We start from the raw sequence: 19,683 nt of genomic DNA, 5'->3' as shown, positions 1-19,683 counted from the left end.
CGCACATATACACCTGGTCGCCATCTTTGTAAATGACCTTGAGGAAGAGCATGACATCTCCAGTGTTTTCTTAGAGGCTTTCTTTCACAGTTGCCAGCACTGGAGCCCTGAGCCCTTTGAGGGAGAGGACCCCAGTTAGAGATTTGGGCAGGGGGAGGATCTGGGACTATAGAAGATTTAACCTTTTGTCTTGTCTGGGCCAAATGTTTCTGAGTCATTTTTCCTTCATAGTTCTGAAGTACAGCCCAAAGCTGGTCTGAATTGATGACATAGAGATGACACAGCTGATGGGCCTCCATCCTCCTCCTCATTCTCCATTCTAGAGATGTGAGTCACACATACTTGTCCCATAGCTCTTGCTTTAACCTGCCTTGTGACAAGATGGTGGATGAGCCCCTGGAGGTCATTAAGGGTTTATCTCTGGGAGGGCTAATCAGGTGACAAAGGTAATACTCACCATGGGAGGGGATACCTGTGGTCCAAGAAGTCCTGCCACTTTGGATCTAATTTGGTACAGCTGCCTTTTTCCTCCTGGCTAACCGAGGACCCCTCCTATCTCTGTCAAGCAGTTGGGACAGGAGGTGGGGAAGGGGAGAGGGAACACAAAGTTGTGTGCTCCCTTTTCTGCATTCCGCTTAACATCTGATCTTGGTCTAGGATGGTCAAATACAAATTGAACTTCCAAGTCAATGGAACCAAGGTAGACACTGGTCCCCAAACTGGGCCAAAGAGCTCACCTCTGGGGAAGATCAGTGGGCTTAGCAGAGGATTGATGGCTTGGGATAAGGGAAAGGGGACAAAATGGGTCAGTGCAGATCAGAGCTTCCCACCTGAGAGCTGATCAGAATGCAGCTTTCCTGAGCCCCCTCAAACCTACTAGATTGGAGTCTCTGTGGCTGAGGTCCAAGAATGGGGTGGGGGTGGGAACAAGTTTGACACAGAACACAGGGACCTGAATTTTTAACCTGGGCTTTACCATCCAAGGCGACACGTCTTTTCTCTTGGTTAGTAGAGAAGATTTCGGGGTTTAATAGTTTTGCTGCAACCCTTTCCTCCTTCATATAATCATGTAACTAAGTGCATTTCTCTGGTGTGTGTGTGTGTGTGTGTGTGTGTGTGTGTGTGTGTGTGTACGTGTACTTTGATTTGATTCATTTTGCTTCTCCATCTTCTCACACGAAACAAGAAAGATAAAGCTTGTTAGAAAAAGCCCTGGGCAAAAAACCAACTAGTGATGTGTACCAAAGCCCACTGAGGAGAAAGATCTTGAGGTCCCCTAAGGAGCTGCTTGGCAAGCTCAGCAGGATGACAGATTCCCCTGGGAGCCAGAGATGGGTCCTCGCAGTTGGGAGCACAAGCAAAGTAATGGGTTTGGATGGGGAGTGGTTTGAAGTTGTGGGTTTTTCTCCATTTACCACTGTGGAGGAGTGCTCATTCCAGTCTGAACTATTCCTAAAAATTAATTGATTGCACTTCTGATTCAATAAAACGTGGCTTCTCTGAGTTTTAAGGATTAATTTTCCTCCCCCCCGCCAGGCTTCTCTGGGCTTGAATTCTGGTTCTGGGTGCTGTTCCTGAGCTTCTTTGTGCTCAAAGCTAGTGCTCTATGACTTGAGCCACAGCTTTTTTTCTGAGTAGTTTAATGGGAATAAGAGTCTCACAGACATTTCTGCCCAGGCTGGCTTCGATCTGTGATCCTCAGTTCTCAACTTCCTGAGTAGCAGGATTGCAGGTGTGAGCCACCAGCACCCAGCTCCTAAAATTTTATTTTGGTGAGTCAGTATGTCTGGGTTTGAGTGCAGGTTCTAATAGTAGTGAGTAGCCTTGGGCAGGTCATGAAACCTCTCTGTACCTGAGTTTTCCAAGCCACAGAATTGGAAGACTCATGATAGCAATGACTAGAGTTGGGGTTCTATGAGGCAGCATATGCCAGGCACTGAGGTCCAGGGGTGGCGTTGTCATGTGTTGGCACCAGCCATGATTCCAGTCTCTCCTGCTCCAGCTCAGACTCAGGAGGTTTGAACGTGGCTCAGCATTGCCTGGGACAAGGCTCACATCAACTTTTTGTGTCATTTCTGTAGCTGGGTCCAGCTGCCTGGGGAGCTAACTGCCTCTCATTTGTTTACAAGGTAATGGATTTCTCTCTTTTCATTCCCCTCACCCTTCCCTCTGATTTCCATTTCTTTTGTGAAATGGTTAAAGTGCTTGACATAATTAGCTCTTAATTGTTAGCAGCTGTACCCATTATCAGTTTAATGCCTAATTAATTGCAACAATTAATGCTGCCTGTCCTGTCTTAGGAACTGTTGATGAGGGAAGGCTGGTGGTATTGAAGTCATATCTTAATTAATTTACCTCTAAGTTTTAGGATTTCACTGAAGATTTTCATAGGGAAATCGATGGGTAGAGTCTCTTAGTGCCCCAGAAATGAACTAGTCTATCCTGTGTGGGTTCAGTGTCTCAAAGTCTGCTTCTGCCTTCAGGAAATGCAACTTTCAGAAGTTTGAGGCCACCCCGGTACATGGCGGGGCCCTGTACCTAAAATGATAGACCAAGGTACTTACAAACAAATGTTTCTTCTCCGCACGGTCCAAGTCTGCACAGAGCCCTCGGAACCTGGGATCTGACCCGGGCTGGGCATCCAGGAGGAAGACTATTTGGGTTGGACCACACCTCCACCACCAGGAGGAGTCCATAACTGGTAGGAGAATGAGCAGAATGGAAGAGACACGGCCTCCACCTATCAAACATCTCCTGTGAGCCAGGCATGGCAGGTGCATTTCACACAACCTTCTTCCTTGCTCGCATAATACTTGTTGCCAGGTGGGTGTTATTTTTCTATCGAGCTCCATTTGATAGAGGAGGAAATGTAGACCCCACGGAGGTGTGGTAGATGGTAATTAATGGGATTATAGCTCTTACTTGCCCATCTCTGGTTCCAGTCCAGCCTTCTCACCACAAGACCTTGCCTTTCTTCAGAAAGGATGGATGTTCCCAAGTAGTTGAGATGAGGGAAAGATTTCCTTCCTTTCATGCTGAGAAAGTTCGCTAAAATGAACTGACCGAAGGTAGAGTATCTGAACAAATGATACACAGGTTTGTTCATGTTTATGGGAGGCATCAATGGGTAATTACCTTCTAGCCTAATGTGAGTCCATGGCGGGAGGGACTGAAGGGAGAATGGCAAACTTGTAGGGGGGCTCTGGGCTTGGAGTGCACAGGACCAAACTGATTTGTAAATGATGGATTCTCTCCTCTTGTCCCACATCCTCATGGCACATGGTTTGAACGCAAGGCCTCCCAGGTCCTCTACCACTTGAGCCACAGATCAACCTATTCTTGCTTTTGTAACTGTCAGGGTAGGGTCTTGTGTTTTTCTCTGGGATTGGCCTGGGCCATGATCCACATCCATCTATGTCTCCCATGTAGCTGGGATCTCAGAACTGGATCTCTCTGCCTGTGAGATGAGGGTCTTCAATCCTCTTGATTTCTGCCTCCCACGTAGATTGCAGACATGAGTCACCATAGCCTTAAATGATTTTTTTTTCACAAAATAAAAAGAACATTGAATGGGACCAGAATAGGAAGCAATAGTGTGTGACAAAAGTCTTTTCTGGTGTGTTGACGAACTTCCTTCCTGTGATAGAAGTTAATGAAAACACTGAGAAGGACCCAGAGGTAATTATTTTCTTCTCTCACAGGTTCAGACTTCAGGTAGATAAGGGTTGATTGGAGTAAATCCTTTACTAACCACTGCTTCTCTTAGAGTTCCTTTAATTTAAAATAATGACTGTACCAGGGCACCATATTTGGGGGTACCAGTTCTGGGGCTCACTTAAGTGATTGGCTTCCTGGCAGAGCCTTAGGATGGGAGTCTATCTCTAGGGAAACCCAGCTGTCAATCCACCGAGGACAAGGTCCTGGAGGTCGAAGGTAGAGAGGTGGACTTGGCCATGGGATACGAAGGCAGGTGGTAGGGACTGGCAGGGGGCAGGGACAGGAGCTTCTCTTTGGGCCTGGAGGAGTTAGGAGGATAAATGCACCAGGCTCTGGGACAAGCCCTAGGACCCTTGGACAGCAGCACAGTGAGCTGTTTCTGCAGCAAAGCACCCAGCCAGGAGCTAGCAGGGAGATGACTGCTGGTGAAACACTCCTGTAGCCTCAGGCCTCATGCTCTGAGAGGAGCCAAGATTCACATGCAGTTGTGGTAGGCTGAAAGCATGTTCACCATTCCAGGTATCTGAATCTTGTCCCTGGCTCCTGTCTATTGACTTGATCTGCCAGCCGAGGACTTGGCATCATGAGATGTAGACGTGATCCTGGATTATCTGGATAGGTCCTGAATGTGATCGCATTTGTCTTCCTAACATGGAGACAGAAGGAGACTGGAAAGGAGAAGGCAATGAGAGCTCAGGGTCAGAGATTTGAGTTTTGTGAGCATAAGCCAAAGAAAGCCAGGAGCCCCGAATGGAGGTGGAAAGAAGTCAAGGAGGCTTTTCTGAGAGCCTCTGGAGGAAGCACGTGGAAACCTCCGTGGATGCCTTAATTTCAGTCCGCTGATGCTGATGTTGGGACGTCTCTCTCCAGAACTCTTAGGGAATATAAGTCTAGAGTTTGGCAATCCCATGCTGGCATGGCAGCCACAGAAAGTTTCAAAGGACTAGGTTCCTCCTTCTAGCTGACCCAGTCTATGCTCCTTATCCGCATGGTCCAAGATGGCTGCTAGAGTTCTGGACATCACATCTGAGATCTAGAAGCAGAATGGAGCAGATGAAAAGAAGAGTCTTCCATCTCTCTGTTAGAAATGCTTCCTCCTCATTTCTTTACTGGTTACAAACTAGTTGGTGACAGCTTCCTCAGCTCTGGGGAAAAAAAGCTATGAAAAGTTTGGTTCTTTGACTTAAAAAAAAAAAAAAAGAAAAGCCCAGGAGTGTGGCCTAGTGGTAGAGTGCTTGCCTAGCATGCACAAAGCCTCAGCTTTGATTCCTTGGTACCACATTCACAGAAAAAAGCCAGAAGTGGTGATGTGGCTCAAGTGGTAAACTGCTAGTTTTGAGAAAAACCCAAGGACAGTGCCCAGGTCCTGAGTTCAACCCCCAGGACTAGCAAAAAAAATAAAAGAAGAAGTAGATAGATGTTTCTACTTTACCAAGCATTCAAGTTCTATAATTCTGTCTGAGGGTAAGGGAGATGGAACAGCAAATCCTAATATACTGGTGTGTGTGTGTGTGTGTGTGTGTGTGTGTGTGTGTGTGTGTGTGTGTGTGTGTTGACCTCGTCTGGAACAGATTTTGGTTGCAATGTTACCATGGAAGTCTGATGTTTGTTTATAAGCTGGAAAGGATCCAGGCAACAGTGAGAACAGAACGTCTGTGGGTCTGAAACCCTGAAGGATCAGGAGAGGGAATGAGTTACTTAGGTGAATAGACTGAAAAAAAAATTTTATTTTTTTGGTTAAGGACAAAATGGTCTGTTTCCAAATAAACGGAAAGCTCCCTGTATGCACAAGAATGAAAAGGAACTATCAATAATCGAAAGCCAGTGATGAATGGATAACTGCCCTGGGGTCTTGACTCCCTGCGTGGGCTCTGGGCTGGGAGCCATGAGGTTGGATGGAGGGTGTGTTCAGTCCCGAGGGAGACCGTGCTCTGAAGCTTCCCTGTGGTCATGTGACTTGGAGGGCGATCAGGGGGAACCCTCCTGGAAGCTTGTCAGACCATACCAGAGAACATGGCGCTGTAGGGGTCTGTGTTTAATTAGGAATCAAATGAGAGAGGCTGTCAGGGAGAAAACTCTTCATGTCCTAGAGAAACAAAGCTCTGGCTGTGCCTGGGTAAGGCCAGGGCCTGTGCCAGCATTCCCCAGGACAGGACGCAGGGAATGTGACTTGAGCCTGGAGCTGAACTCCAGTTATGGACATCCCACATGGGAAGGGACAAGGAAGATGGGATGGAAGAGATCTCAATTAACTCAGCTCTTGCAGTTCTTGATTTGTATAGGGATGGTCAGTTTGTTTTCTTAGCATCTTCGGAGACAAACTGGGCCATCTGAAATTTCCTGGGGTCAAAGATGAAGCCAAAGTGGATGGTGGCGTGTGAGTGTGTGTGTGTGTGTGTGTGTGTGTGTGTGTGTGTGTGTGTGTGTGGAGATGCCTGCATCTTTTTATCTGATGAAATTTCATATAAAATTAAAGACCCAAACCTTAAGCTAGGTGCCAGTGGCTCACACTTGTAATCCTAATTACTCTGGAGGCTGAGAGCAGAGGATCACAGTTTGAAGCCAGCCCAGGCAAGAAAGTCTATGAGACTCTTAAGTCCAATTAACCATCCCTGAATCAGACATGGAGTGGCTCAACTGATTGAGGATGGTGTTTTTGTGGATTTGGAGGGGCTCATAAGCAATGTGTGAAGAAGACAGGTGCTATGGCCCACTTTTCACCAGATGGTGGCCCCAGGCCTACCAACCCTCGTTCCAAACACGGATAAGGCTCTTTCTTAGGAGCTCCTGGTGATCTGGTTTCTTTGGGTTTCAAGTGAGCAGAAAGACCTTTTTTAACTTCTATAATCAGAAGTGGATGGCACTGTGCCATTAGAAAATCCCTTCCCCTCTTCAAACTTCGTTTTGATTTTTGTTGGCCCAGACTCTCGTACCTTGGCCAGGCCATCACTTGAAAGACTTGGTGGATGGAGTGCCAAGCCTTCAGCTCACATTCCCACCGCCCTGTGTCTTGTGACTCTCCTCTGTTCTAAAGCCAGACGTCATGGGTCTGTGAGACAATTGTCGGGATCAGAGGGCCTCTGCAAACAGGAAGGTCCTCAGCAGGGAGCTTGTAGACCAGACCCACCCTGGTCCTCCTGGCCTGCTGTGCTATGCTTCTTTCTTTGCCCAGGAGTCTGGGAAGGTTAATTTGCATGTTGTCCCCAACCAGGCGCCCTGCCAGCATTTCCTCTAGCCTTGCAAGGGCCCTTTAAGGGCTGAAAGCAATGGCTGCTTGCAAGCCCCGTGAACATGAGTGACAGCCAAGAACCCATACTGGCTAAGCAGAGTCCAGCTCTGTAGTCCCAACCCATCATGCTTCTGGCCTGGCCCTGACTGGACACCTTTGCTTGGCATGCACCTGCTGGCAGAGGAAGGCCTTTGTTCTCAGCTCAGAGCCAAACTCTGGAATTGTCCCAGGGCATCTCTACAATGCGCAGGTGCGTGCTGTCCTCCTTAGGGCGGGGTGTGCAGGGTCTCTGCTGTGTGGCCTGAACGCTTTGTGTGGGGGCTGCGTGCATATGAATTGAGAGGGTCTGGGCATTAAGTCTCCCCTTCTAAATTGATATGCTATGTCCTTGTGATTCCAAGCTGTAAGGATCAAGATTCCCCAGCGGAAGTGGTAGTAGAAGGGTGGCACCTGGACATGGCAGGTTTGAGGTGACAGTTGCAGGAGAATGTTCCATTGCAGGTGGCAGAATTGGCTAATGAGAAAATGTCTGCGGCCACCACCACTGCCAGCTGCATGCTGCCAGTTCACATCACAGCCAGGAGCTTGCCTATCACCACTGCTGCTGCCTTCAGGGTCCATGTCACATCTGGCCCCACAATGTCACTGCGTCATCCTCTGCCTCTGCTTATGCCTCTGCTTATGCCTTAGCTATAAAGGACATCTGGGGAAATGGTACCCTGCTCGTGTTTCTACCTCTGGGAAGTACAATCCATAGGATGAGAAGGTCCCACAGTGTTAATAGGGCATTGAGAAGGTGTGTGGCAGATGAAATCTTGATATTGTTTGTTTGCACCAGCTGGGGCTTGAATTCAGAGTGTGAGCACTGTTCCTTAGCCTTTCACTCAAGGCTGGTAAGCTCCATGTGAGCCATACTTCCCCTTCTGAATGTCTGGTTCCTCATTGGGCCTTCAACATGAGAGTTTTCACAGGGACTCTTGCTCTAGCTGTCTTTGAATCGTGATCCTGAGCTTTCAGCTTCCTGAGTAGCTAGGATGGCAGGCGGGAGCCACCAACTTGAATGTCTTGATAACTTCCTGCTTCACTGGCCCCTCATGAGGAGGAGGTAGCTTCTGTATCCCTCCAGCTGGGGTGACCCCAGACTCAGAGAGGCGTCTTGGAGGAGTGAGGCCGCCAGGACCAAGTTTGGTGCAGTACGTGGGGCTGGGGACCATGAGGGAGGTGGCAAGAACAATGCCTGCCTCTCCAAGGACAGGTGACATGCTCACTGTGACTTCCTGGGTCTGGGCTCTCCAGCCTTGTGCTGCTAGGTAAGACTTGCAGTTTTCCCAGATTCATGTCTTCCCAGAGATGCCTGAAGAAAAATGCTGCACACCTATCTAAAATGCGTGAGGAGGAGTTCAAGGCGGAAGGCACCTCGTGGAACACCCAAGTGATGGAATCCATTGATGCCTTAGTGTTCCCAGCAAGGTGTGCTTTCCCACACACACCTAGAACAGGTTTCCGAAAGTCAGGCTGATATTTATTGAGTACCATGTGCCGGAGGTTATAGGATGATCCTCATGGAACCATCAAGAAGTTAGAAGCTGTTATTACTTTGATTAAAAAGGATCAATCGCTCCATCAATGCTTAATCCATCACTAGCAGAGCTGAGATTTGAATCCCCGCAGCCTGTCATCTAAGTCCATGTTGCTAAGCATGGACTTATCATGGACTCCCTCCCTCCTTCCCTCCCTCCCTCCCTCCGTCCCTCCCTCCCTCCATGTCTAAATCAAAGCTAGAAACCTCTCTAGTATGGCGCCTCTTTCTGGGTTACACAGCCCATAAACCTTGATTGGCTTTGAAAAACTGGGATGGTGGCTGTGTGAGGTTCTCTTTCTCTAGGGGAAAAAGCAGTGTGGTGCAGAGTCCCCAGGTCTGAGGGAGGAGGAAAAGAATCACCTCTACGGATGGAGAGCAGACATGTACTAGCTTTCCATCACCAAAACCAAGTGCTGGAGAGACAATCCTCTAATTAAACACCAGAAGGTCCATCAAGCTCAGTAGGGCAGACTCCTGTTCAGGACACACTGACGGTGGATCTTGGACACTTTGCAGCCGATCCTCCTTGGGGTTTTAACAGGACCTGAGGCTTGAGGGAACTTTTCTGGCTCCATGGTTTGTGTTCTGAATGAAACATTTCCAGGGGTTCCATTCTGCAGCGGGGAGACAACCTTCAGCCAACTCACCTCGATATTTAAGGTCCAGACATGTGTGGCAGCTCTGTTTGTACTGTGCAAAGAACAGCTCCTTGTAATTTGGTTCGTTTTGAACAGTTGCTAATAATTTTGCACTCAATTTCCATTTAAATGGAAACATTAACCTCCAGGGCCTTCAGAGGAGCCTAGAAGGGGCTCATAAGTACAACTCTTATCTCCACGACCAGAGTGTCCCAGGAGTAGATCCAAATATACTTCTAAATCCCTGTCCTCCCTGACAGAGAGGGACTCACTCCTGTTTCTCAAGATCCTTGCTCTCCTCTAGGAATAAAGCCTCATTTGTTTTATCCATCCCACTGGTAGGAAGTTCTTCCTCAAGTCTAACCCACAGCCTTCTAGTGGAGTGTGAATCTTCTTTTTTATGCCCCTTTGGATTATCTGTGGGAAAGACCATGGGAATCTGCCTTGTGAATTGACAGCCAAACTCCTGGCAAGGACCAGGTGTCTAAGACAAAGCCCAGTGGTCATCAAAAACTCCACTTGGCTGGCAACAAGGAGAAGCCATATGACAAGAAAACATTTTCGTGTGTCTTCTACTTCATTCTTACCAGCCTGTAAAACAAAAAGCATGTCGCTTAGCTAATTCTTCAGGCAAAAACAAAACAAAAAACTGGGGCAGAGTGACCCCTATATCAAACAGGAATTTGTTGAGACTGGGAGCCCCGAACTCGTGGCCTGCTCTCTGCAGAGATTAGGAAGGAGAGGGAATTTATACATCATAATGATGGAGGTGATGATGATGGAGGTGGTGATGTTGATGGTGGTGATGGTGGCAATACGGTGTAACCTAGGATTCAATCCTTTCTTGTTCCTAAATCCTCCTGCTTCCTACTGGATGATATCAATACACGTTGGCTCCCCCCCACCTGGGACTTGAACTCAGGGCCTGAGCACTGTCCTTGGGCTTTCTCAAGGCTAGACCCTTGAGCCACAGCACCACTTGCCTGTATGTGGTACAGAGGAATTGAACCCCGGTCTTCATGCAGGCTAGGCAAGTATTCAACCACTAGGCCACACTCCCTGCCCCAATACACATTGGCTTTTGCCTTCCATGGACAAAAGAGAAGCAAGGATGAACCATTTCATTCCTGAAATCAGTGCTCCTCACGTTGCTTTTGTGCTCCCCCACCCCCCACCCCATGGAGAGGACCAGCCCTGGTGCACAGAGGCCAGGTGATGTCCCACTGCTGCTCACAGGAGGGTGGCTGCACCCCTGCACAAGTGCGCCCTGCAGGGAGGCTGGAAACCCAGCTACTGACCCTCAAGGTGCTGAAGTCAGCCCAAAGGGCTTCTTTTATTTGTCCCATAGGCCAGAGCTGGCCGCTGGGAGCACACTCAAGTTTGCACATCAGGAAGTCTGGTGGCCAGGGCGGAGCACTGGGTCAGCGTTCCTGCTCTGCTTGGCAGCATCTTCCTTTCTTCCAGTATCCACAGCGGGTGTGGAGGAGTGTGGAAAAGGGCTGGGGGAGAGGCCCAGGCCTGTCTGGTCAGCCCCCGTGGGTCCGTGTGGCTTTCCTGTGCCTAACTCCCCTCATGATTCGGGTCAGCCTTCTTTCCTAGGTTTCCAGTAATGAAGGAAACAATGGAAACTTTGGTCAGCTTCCTGCTTGCAGGAGACCCGTTCTCTCTCCCTCTTTCTCTCTCTCTCTGAATCTCTCCTCCCACACCACTTTCTGTCTGGCTTCTAAACATAGTAACAATTAGGGAAGTCTGCCCATCATTTCTGATTTGTCTTTTTCTCCTCTTCATTGAAATTCTGTTGGTTTTTATCTCCTGTAATTTCTGACTGAGCAGCAGCGGCGTCTGCAGACGCTGTGATAAAGTGTGGGATACACGCATGAATGAGAGTGTGTGCACCGGCTTTCATTGTGTTGGGCATTTGTGTGCATGTGCACAAGGGAAGTGCGTGTTCATGTGAGTGTGCGTATGCAGACAGGTATATGTGTGCACACGTCTGTGTTGGGTGTGTGTGTGTGTGTGCATAGTCTTGTGTGGATGCATGCAGGCTTGTGTGGTGTGAGTAGCGTGAGTGTGCATGTGTGTGTGTAGGCAATTTGGACATGAGGAAAAGGCAGAGAAGAGCATAGGTGAGGCATCTGCAGTGACACTCTGTTGTCTCTCTCAGGGTCTGTGACATGGGCCCCTCTCCTTGGTGTGGGTGAAGGCGTTAGATCTGCCCTTCAGCCTTCCTGCTCTGTGTGTGCCACCAGGCTGACCAGATGGACGTCACCAGGCTCCTTGTACTCCAGACTCTGTTGAGCTTTGTCAGTGGGAGCCACAGAGACGGGAGGGAACGTCAGGACATTTGTGTCCCTGTCCGTCCTGCGGGGTGCCTTGACTGCCCCTGTCCCTCAACCACTGACTCTCTGAAGTGGGCCTTATCACTGTCCCTTCCTTTATCCCTCGGGATCCAGGTATCCTCCCTTCCCCTCTAGGCCTTTCATTACTTTGGTAAATGATCCTTGTTACCCCCTCCTCAAGTAAGCCTGAAGTGAGCATGCTAGAATGTTCTGATGGCTTCCTGACTGATATGGTAACATGCATCGCTCATCGCTTTCTTTCCTTTTTTTTTTTAAAGGAAAATTTTTTCCTTCTGATTGTCCTTTTCCCCATATGCCTTCTTTAAGATCTCAACTAGAGAAGTCCATTTTACCCATCCATAAGAGCTGAAAGTCAGGGCAGCTTTGGGGAGAGACCTCTCTCTGTGAGGTATGTTATGTGTTAGCTTAAGTAGGCCATGGTGCTCTATTTTTTTTAATCAAATCCAACTCTAGATATTTCTGTGTAGGCAACTTTTTGACTCGAATAGCATTGAAGTAATCAGATGGTGGGTAATGGTCTTCTAATCAGCTGGAGGCCTTGAGGGCCCAGATGGATGTTTCTCGAAGCAATGGTACTTCAAGACTGCAGCACAGAAGCCTTTCCTGGGTTTCCGGCCTGCTACTGCCCTGGCCTTGTAGGCTGCAGAGGAACCATGGCTCTAGGCTCTGAACAGCCAGTGCATGCTGCATTTTCCAGGCCCATGGTTGTTGGAGCCAATTCCTTCTCTCACTCACTCTCCTATTGGTTCCTTCTCTGAAGAATGCTGGTGATGCACCTCCCTGCTCCACAGCCTTCTTCAAAGATACCCAGGGCCGAGTCTTCCTGCACTTGCTGTAGGAGCAGCATGCTTCAAGTAAGTCTTCTCCTTAGAAGAAATAATGAATAATGGTTCTTCAGAGACACACAGCCAAGCCGAATCCCTTAGCTCGCTTTTGCATCTACATGAGTCTTATGACTTAACTCTGGCTGATAGAATATGAGTTTAAATGATGTGCACCATTTCCAAAACCCAGCTATAAAACATCCGATTTGATCATCTGCAGTCTCTACCATTATTCCAAGCCATGTGACAGGAAATGAAGGGGTGTGGGGATCTAGAAGGTGGAAGAGTCCCACACTAGGAGAGACCCAGCTGTCTGAGTCACCCTACGGGAGCCAACGAGGATGGGTACGTGCCCAGAACATTGCTTTGGGGTTGATGTTATAGCAGCTTATATTTCTTTCATTGATTGACATCTCTTTGAAGCAAACAATGCAAGACAATACTACCTACTTACAAGAGGTGGTATTTTAGGAGAAAAGAAGTAAAAGGATGGTGGAGAGGCATGCGTCTGTCATTCCAGGGACAGGAAGCTCTGTGAAAGTGTCACGATAGAGTCAGGAAGGTGATCTGACAGACAGGGCTGGCAGGTCCTTGGCCATGCCTGGCGTGACTGTAGATGTGAATAATGCCAGTGGTTGTGGTAGTCTGCATTTGCCAGTACAAGTTAAAGATAACCAGGATCTGGTAGTTAGAAGGATTCACAGTTAGCTCTCTGGATTGTAATTCTAAGTCTAAAAGAAAACAAACAAATGAACAAAATTGTTCTGCTTGATCGATGTCCACCCTGATCTCATGTTTTGTGGGCGGAAGGTGAAACAGGATACAAACATGGTTGCCAGGAATATTCCCTGAAGACAGAGGGAGGTAGCTTTCTGAACAAGTAAGGTAATTGTTGACTCGTGGCCAGTCACTGGATCCTTCTTGCCTGTGAAGAACAGAGAGGAAGGGGGTAGAGGTAATGATCCATTTCCTCAACCCACCTATTAGGTAACTCATTCCATCTTCCAGAGGAGGAGTACAGGATGGAGCTGCACAGGTCAGAGTGTAACCTGGAAAACGTCCTTCCTCAAGAGGGAAACTTCTTGAGGCAGGCAGAAAGGTTCCACTCTCCTAATAGTGTGGATGGGAAGTGCCTGACAGAGGAAAGATTCAGTGCAGGTCTGGTTCCTTCTCCTATCCCTTTCTTTACTCCTCACTTTCTTTCTACCCATCTCTTGTTTTCTTGTCTCTGATAATAACAGTTACATATGGAGCCATTTTAGAGCCTGAGGCAAATGAGGGGGGGAGGGAAACATACCATATTAATACCCATGCTGCCTTTATTTTGTTCTTCATGAATTACTCGTGCTAATCTTGTACCTTAAAATATTGCATATTTTCAAATATTCTTTATCTTGATTACTGAGCATTTCACACCCTCTTAAATTTTGTGCTTGAGGCAAGTGCCTTATTTACTTCACCTCGATGCCAACCCTACTTGTCAGAGGCAGTTACAAAGTAATTTGAGATGTGTTCCATTCTGCAGCAGCCAGCTTCCCCTGACTTCTTGGGTTAAAGTTTAATTTAAATCAGTTTTGAAAAATAAGAGTTGTGTGATTCTTCCTTCTCCTCCTCCATCCTCTCCTCCTCCTCCTCCTTCTCCTTTTCCTCCTCCTTCTCCTCCTCTACTTAAGCCTGTACACATACAGACTTACTTATAGAACCAAGGAGGTTCTGACTGGTATTGCTTTTGAGAAGGGAAAATGGGAAGGAAATGGAGAAAGGCTTGCTTTAGAAAAGTATTGATTGTTGTTGTTGTTGTTACTGTTATTTTTTTGTGATACAGAAGATTGAATTCAGGGTCTGTACACGATAAGCAAGGCCTTTGCACTGAGCTACATACCCAAACCTATAATTTTTTTTAAAGTTAAGGGAAAATGATGTGATCAAGATATATTATATCCGTAAACTGCTTTGTTAAATGGCAACTCATTTGTACAACTAATATTTTTTTTAAAGCTGAGGAAAAACATTTCCTTATTACAAAAAAGTAACATACAATGGAAAATATTGAAAAGGTGGATGAAACAAGAAACAAACTATTAAACATTCACAATCTCACCCTTCTCTTAATGTATTAGTGTTCATCTTGTTTTATACCTATATATATACATTTTAGAAATATACACATGCCCGTGAATAATATTTTATAGTTTCCATTTAACATAGTGAATCAATTTCTAAGTTAATAGAATAATCATTTCTGTTGTTATTTGTGGCATAGAATTTGAACCCAGGGCCTTGTACTTGCTAAGCAATCACCGTACAGTGGAATCATATCTCCAGTGTTGTTTCATTCTAGTTGTTTTTCAGACCAAAAAGATGTAAAATTAAGAAGATCCCCTTTTTCATTTATCCCAGCTCTCATTACCTTCTAAGTTTTTGCTGGGTCTCTACCCTTCCCATCTAGTTTGGACACTCATGTCGTTTGGCTTCCCTGAGGAGCACATATTTGGTTGACTCATCAAGGGGTCGTATCTTCTCTGAAACATCGTGAAGGAAGGCCTTTTCTTTTCAACATCATGCATGCTATTTTTCCAAGTCTGTGACATAAATATGCACCAGATGATAACTGTTGTTACTGTGAGGAGAAGCTTTTTGAGGAAAGCTGGCTTTTAGGCTGTCATGTTTTTCTTGCACAAGAGAAACATGGTGAATAGGTGCCACTTCTGTTCATCTGGGGCAAATATCTCTAGATAGTTCCTTCCTTTAGAAAAAAAAAAAAAGAATCCAAGTGATGCTCTCTCCATTGCCTAGATTCAAACAAAGGTGTCCAAGGCCCCAGGAGCTCAAAACAAATGTGTGTAGCCCATATAACTCAGGAGAGAACTGCTGTAGAAGTCAGATAAAAATTGGAATTTGAGAAAGGAACTTGGAAACAGGCCCTTGGATTGGGCCATAGCTTTGGTTTGCTCAGTTTATCCTGTTACCCTCAACCTTGCAGAACAAGGACCCTGAATCAAGTACCTTTTCATTTGGCTCTGCTCAGCTTCTTGTACCAGGAGTGTCATAAGCCAAGGTCTGGGAGACTCTTATTTACCCTGGGCTCAGAAGAGACAACAAAGGCAGGGACATACTGCTTTTCCTGTCTTTCTCTTGTATGTGTTTGATTATAATAAAGAGATGCCTTTGCTTTTATGATTGCTTTACATTACTGAGTGTTTGACACAGATAAGCTATTTGAGTGGGCCATGGAGAATAGAAATGGACTGGAAATGATTGAATGTAGTCCATTTTCGTGGTTTTTCAGCAGTCTCCAAGTTTGTCTCTGCAGGGGGATGAAACACTCTTATATTTCTCACTGTAAGGATTTTTTTTTTGGGTGCAAGTCCTAAGGCTTAAATCCAGGGCTGGCTTTGAACTGCAGTCCTCAGATCTCAGTTTCCAGAGTAGCTAGGATTACAGGCATGAGCCACTGGTACCCAGCTACTTTAAGAAAACTTGTAAGGCATTAGTTAATAGAAAGAAAGAAGGTGAGCAATAAGATCAGCAAGTAAGTGCTAGTTACTTAGGTCCTCTTGTGTTCCACACAGAAGAAACATAAGCAAGACTGCCATCTTGTTTTGCAGATGCCTCCTCAGGCTCCCTTGTTGGAACACTGAGAGGAAGAAACTGTGTTTTCCTTTATTGGGGTTGGCTTTCCATAACCTTCTCCTGTCCTAGGTCATGAGTCTCTCCCCTTGTCTCAAAGCCTGGGAGATTGATGACTGATTCACTATCCTCAAGCAAAAACTAAGCAACAAGGGTGGGTACTTTTCCTAGTATTTGGAAAGCATGATGTTAATGAGTAGAAATGATGACATTTACAATTTTACCCTCTTGAACCTTTGAGACAAGCTACTTTATTTACCTAGGCTAGAGCCTGGTTTAAGATAGTACCTGATATAACAAATTGATCTTGAGCTATATTGTATGATATATCCATCCCTATTTTGTAATGTTCTTGAGAGAGCCCCATAACTGGTATTCTTACAGCCACGAAGAACAAGCTTGAGAGACACCAGATTGGACAGTCTGTGGGCTCCTTCACTTCAGTAAGGTGTTTACTTCCTGGAAAGATGGTAGATATCCTGGGTACCGGTGACTCATGCCTCGGACCCAGGAGGCCCAGGCCGTGGTAGAGGCTGGGGTAGCGGCCTCGGGGCTCCGGGAGGCAAGGCCCAAGACAGGGAATGGATCCCCGTCACCAAGCTGGGCCGCCTGGTTCAGGACATGAAGATCAAGTCTTCGGAGGAGATCTATCTCTTCTCCTCCCATCCAGGAGTCTGAGATCATCCTGCGGGCATCTCTTGAGGACGAGGTGTTGAAGATCACACCCGTGCAGAAGCAGACCCGTGCTGGCCAGTGCACCAGAGTCAAGGCATGTGTGGCCACTGGCGATTACAATGGCCATGTCGGCCTGGGTGTGAAGTGATCCAAGGGGGTTGCCACTGCCATCCGGGGGGCCATCATCCTGGCCAAGCTGTCCATTGTCCCCGTGCGGAGAGGCTACTGAGGGAACAAGATTGGCAAGCCTCACACTGACAGGCTGCTGTGGCTCTGTGCTGGTGCATCTCATGCCTGCCCCCAGAGATATGGGGATTGTTTCAGCTCCAGTCCCCAAGAAGCTGCTGCTGATGGCTGGTATCCATGACTGCTACACCTCAGCCAGGGGCTGTACCGCCACCTTGGGCAACTTCGCCAAGGCCACCTTTGATGCCATCTCCAAGATCTACAGTTACCTGACCCCTGACCTCTGGAAAGAGACCGTCTTCACCCAATCTCCTTACCAGGAATTAACTGACCATCTTGTGAAAACCCACACCAGAGTCTCCGTGCAGAGGACCCGAGCTCCAGCTGTGGCCACAACATAAGATTTTATACAAAAATAATAAAGTGAATCAAGCTTAAAAAACAAACAGTGGAAAACAAGGCTGGAAGCATGACTTAAGTGGGAGCGTACTCAAGTATGGAACCCCGAATTCAAATTCCAATCCTGTACCTCCTAAAGGAAAAAAGTGGGGTCTGGGACAAGATTTGTATGTGTCTTCTCTTTGCCTGTTAACAAAGCACAAACTCATTCAGCATCACGGCCTTTCTACTATGGACCTTCTTACATTCAACCATGTTTTCTTCTACCACTAAGCCAAACTCCTGGCCTTTAGTTGGATTTCTTTTTTCTTTTCTTTTTTTTTTTTTTGCCAGTCCTGGGCTTGAGCTCAGGGCCTGAGCACTGTCCTTGGGCTTTCTCAAGGCTAGAGCTCTCCCACTTGAGCCTCAGCACCACTTCTGGCTTTTTTTTTTCTTTCTGTGTATGTGGTTCCAAGGAATTGAACCCAGGTCTTTGTGCATGCTAGGCAAGCACGTTAACCACTAGGCCAAACTCCTGGCTTCAGTTGGATTTCTTTTTTTTTTTTTTTGCCAGTCCTGGGCTTGAGCTCAGGGCCTGAGCACTGTCCTTGGACTTTCTCAAAGCTAGAGCTGTAGCTCTTGAGCCTCAGCACCACTTCCGGCTTTTTTCTATGTATGTGGTACCAAGGAATCGAACCCGGGTCTTCATGCATGCTAGGCAAGCACTTTAACCAGTAGGCAAAACTCCCAGCCCTCAGTTGGATTTCTTAATGCCACTTTTCTTCTCTGCGTGTGCTCCTGAGCAGGTGAATATTTAAGGGAAGAAGTCACAGAATAAGTAGTTCTTTACTAATTCATGATGACCATACATTACTATTGGCCATGCTTCTCTGCATAGCTACTCTATGCTGCCTTTCTACTGAACTAAACAATCATTTCACACCTTCTCCCCACTCTTCAAGCACTCATTCACAGCTGATGACCTCAATCCCTTTTGAAGAAATAGAAATGATTGAGTGCCAACTCCCCTTGTGAACTCACAAATCCCTCAGTATCAGCAACAATTTCCTCTTTTTCATAGGAAAGGGTGATTTTTTTTTTGACTGGTCCTAGGCCTTGAATTCAAGCCCTGGGAGCTGTCCCTGAGCTTTTGTGCTTAAGGCCAGGTTCTACCACTTGAGCCACAGTGGCACTTCTGGTTTTTGAGTAGTTCATTGGAGATAAGAGTCTCATGGGGACTTTTCTGTTTGCTGGCTTCAAACCTTGATCCTTAGATCTCAGCCTCCTTAGTAGCTAGGATGACAGGTATGAGCTACTGGTGGCTTTCAGATGAAAGGGCAGTTCTTCCTCCACGATCTGGTTATGTCTCATTTTACATTCTTCAAGATCGTTTTGCTCTGGTTATAACCTATATCTCCACCCATGACTCATTTTTCCCACTCTACTGAATCCTTCACATCATGCACACATGCTCTGGCGTGTCCTGATTTAGAAAACATCCAGTGGGATAACCTCCCTCTAACTTAATACAATCTAGCCACTGTTTATCTTGGTGGGTGGGGAGTTGTTTGGGTCTCCAACCACATATTTATAACCGAACCCATTCCCCACAGAATGTGGGAATTGCTCCTCTTAAGTTCAGCTGTGGCTTTTTGGCCACAGCAGTTTTCCTATTGATTTCTCAGCAGAATTTGACACTGGTGGTGACACTTGTTCTTTGAAACATGAAACTCAGAGGATTCAGTGACTTCTTGGCCTCTAGTCTATCCCTCACTCCTTCCTTCCTTTGTTTCCTTTGCTGGCTCTCCTCCCTGGAAAGGCTAGGCTCTGTGAAGTCTAGATCAACGTTTCTTCTTCCTCCACTATGCACTTTCCCTAAACATTCCTATTCCTATGACTTTGAAATGCCATATGGGTTCTAATAATTGTCAGATTTGTATTACCCATCCAGCAGTATCATGTCTAAGAGCTCTGCTCATCCACATCTTTACTCAGAATTCTCCTCCCTTTGTCCACTCCACTAATAAGTGCCATGGACACCCATCTCTATCATTAGAGTTCTGGAAACTGTCTTTTCCTACCTCCCAGGCTCCATCCTATCCAACCCAATGGCAGACTCTGCCAACCAAACTCCCCAAAGCAGATTCTATAGTCAGTGACCTCTCCAGCTCTCTGCCATCACTTGCCAAGAGAGGCACTGAAATGTCCTTCTAATGAGGTGTCCTCTTTCAAACATCAATATGGATGACTTCATAGAAAATGGATCTTAGGTCATGTTCCCTGCCTGCAGAAAACCCTTCGATGGGTTGAGACTAAATGTAGCATTTCCGCATGTGGACACCATTCACTGTGGTCTGCACTTACTTGAGGTACCTCATTCCTGTTCTGCCCCAGGGACTCTGACTTCATGGAAACATTCTATCCATTGATTGTCTTGCCTATGGGTATAGCCATCTGCTCCAGA

The 19,683-nt window shown here is 46.8% G+C and overlaps 1 long non-coding RNA gene and 1 pseudogene across 1 annotated transcript in view; both read left to right on the top strand.

The window, feature by feature from the left end:
* The window catches only part of LOC150045566 (uncharacterized), a 191,742-nt gene that overhangs the window by 24,364 nt on the left and 147,695 nt on the right, over positions 1-19,683 (top strand). The window lies entirely within an intron of this gene.
* LOC150045567 (small ribosomal subunit protein uS5 pseudogene) lies at positions 16,587-17,242 on the top strand (annotated as a pseudogene).

Source organism: Megascapheus bottae, chromosome 27, assembly GCF_031878675.1.
Source record: "Megascapheus bottae isolate mThoBot1 chromosome 27, mThoBot2.hap1, whole genome shotgun sequence".
Lineage (NCBI taxonomy): Eukaryota > Metazoa > Chordata > Mammalia > Rodentia > Geomyidae > Megascapheus > Megascapheus bottae.
This window is presented reverse-complemented; position numbering and strand designations above follow the sequence as displayed.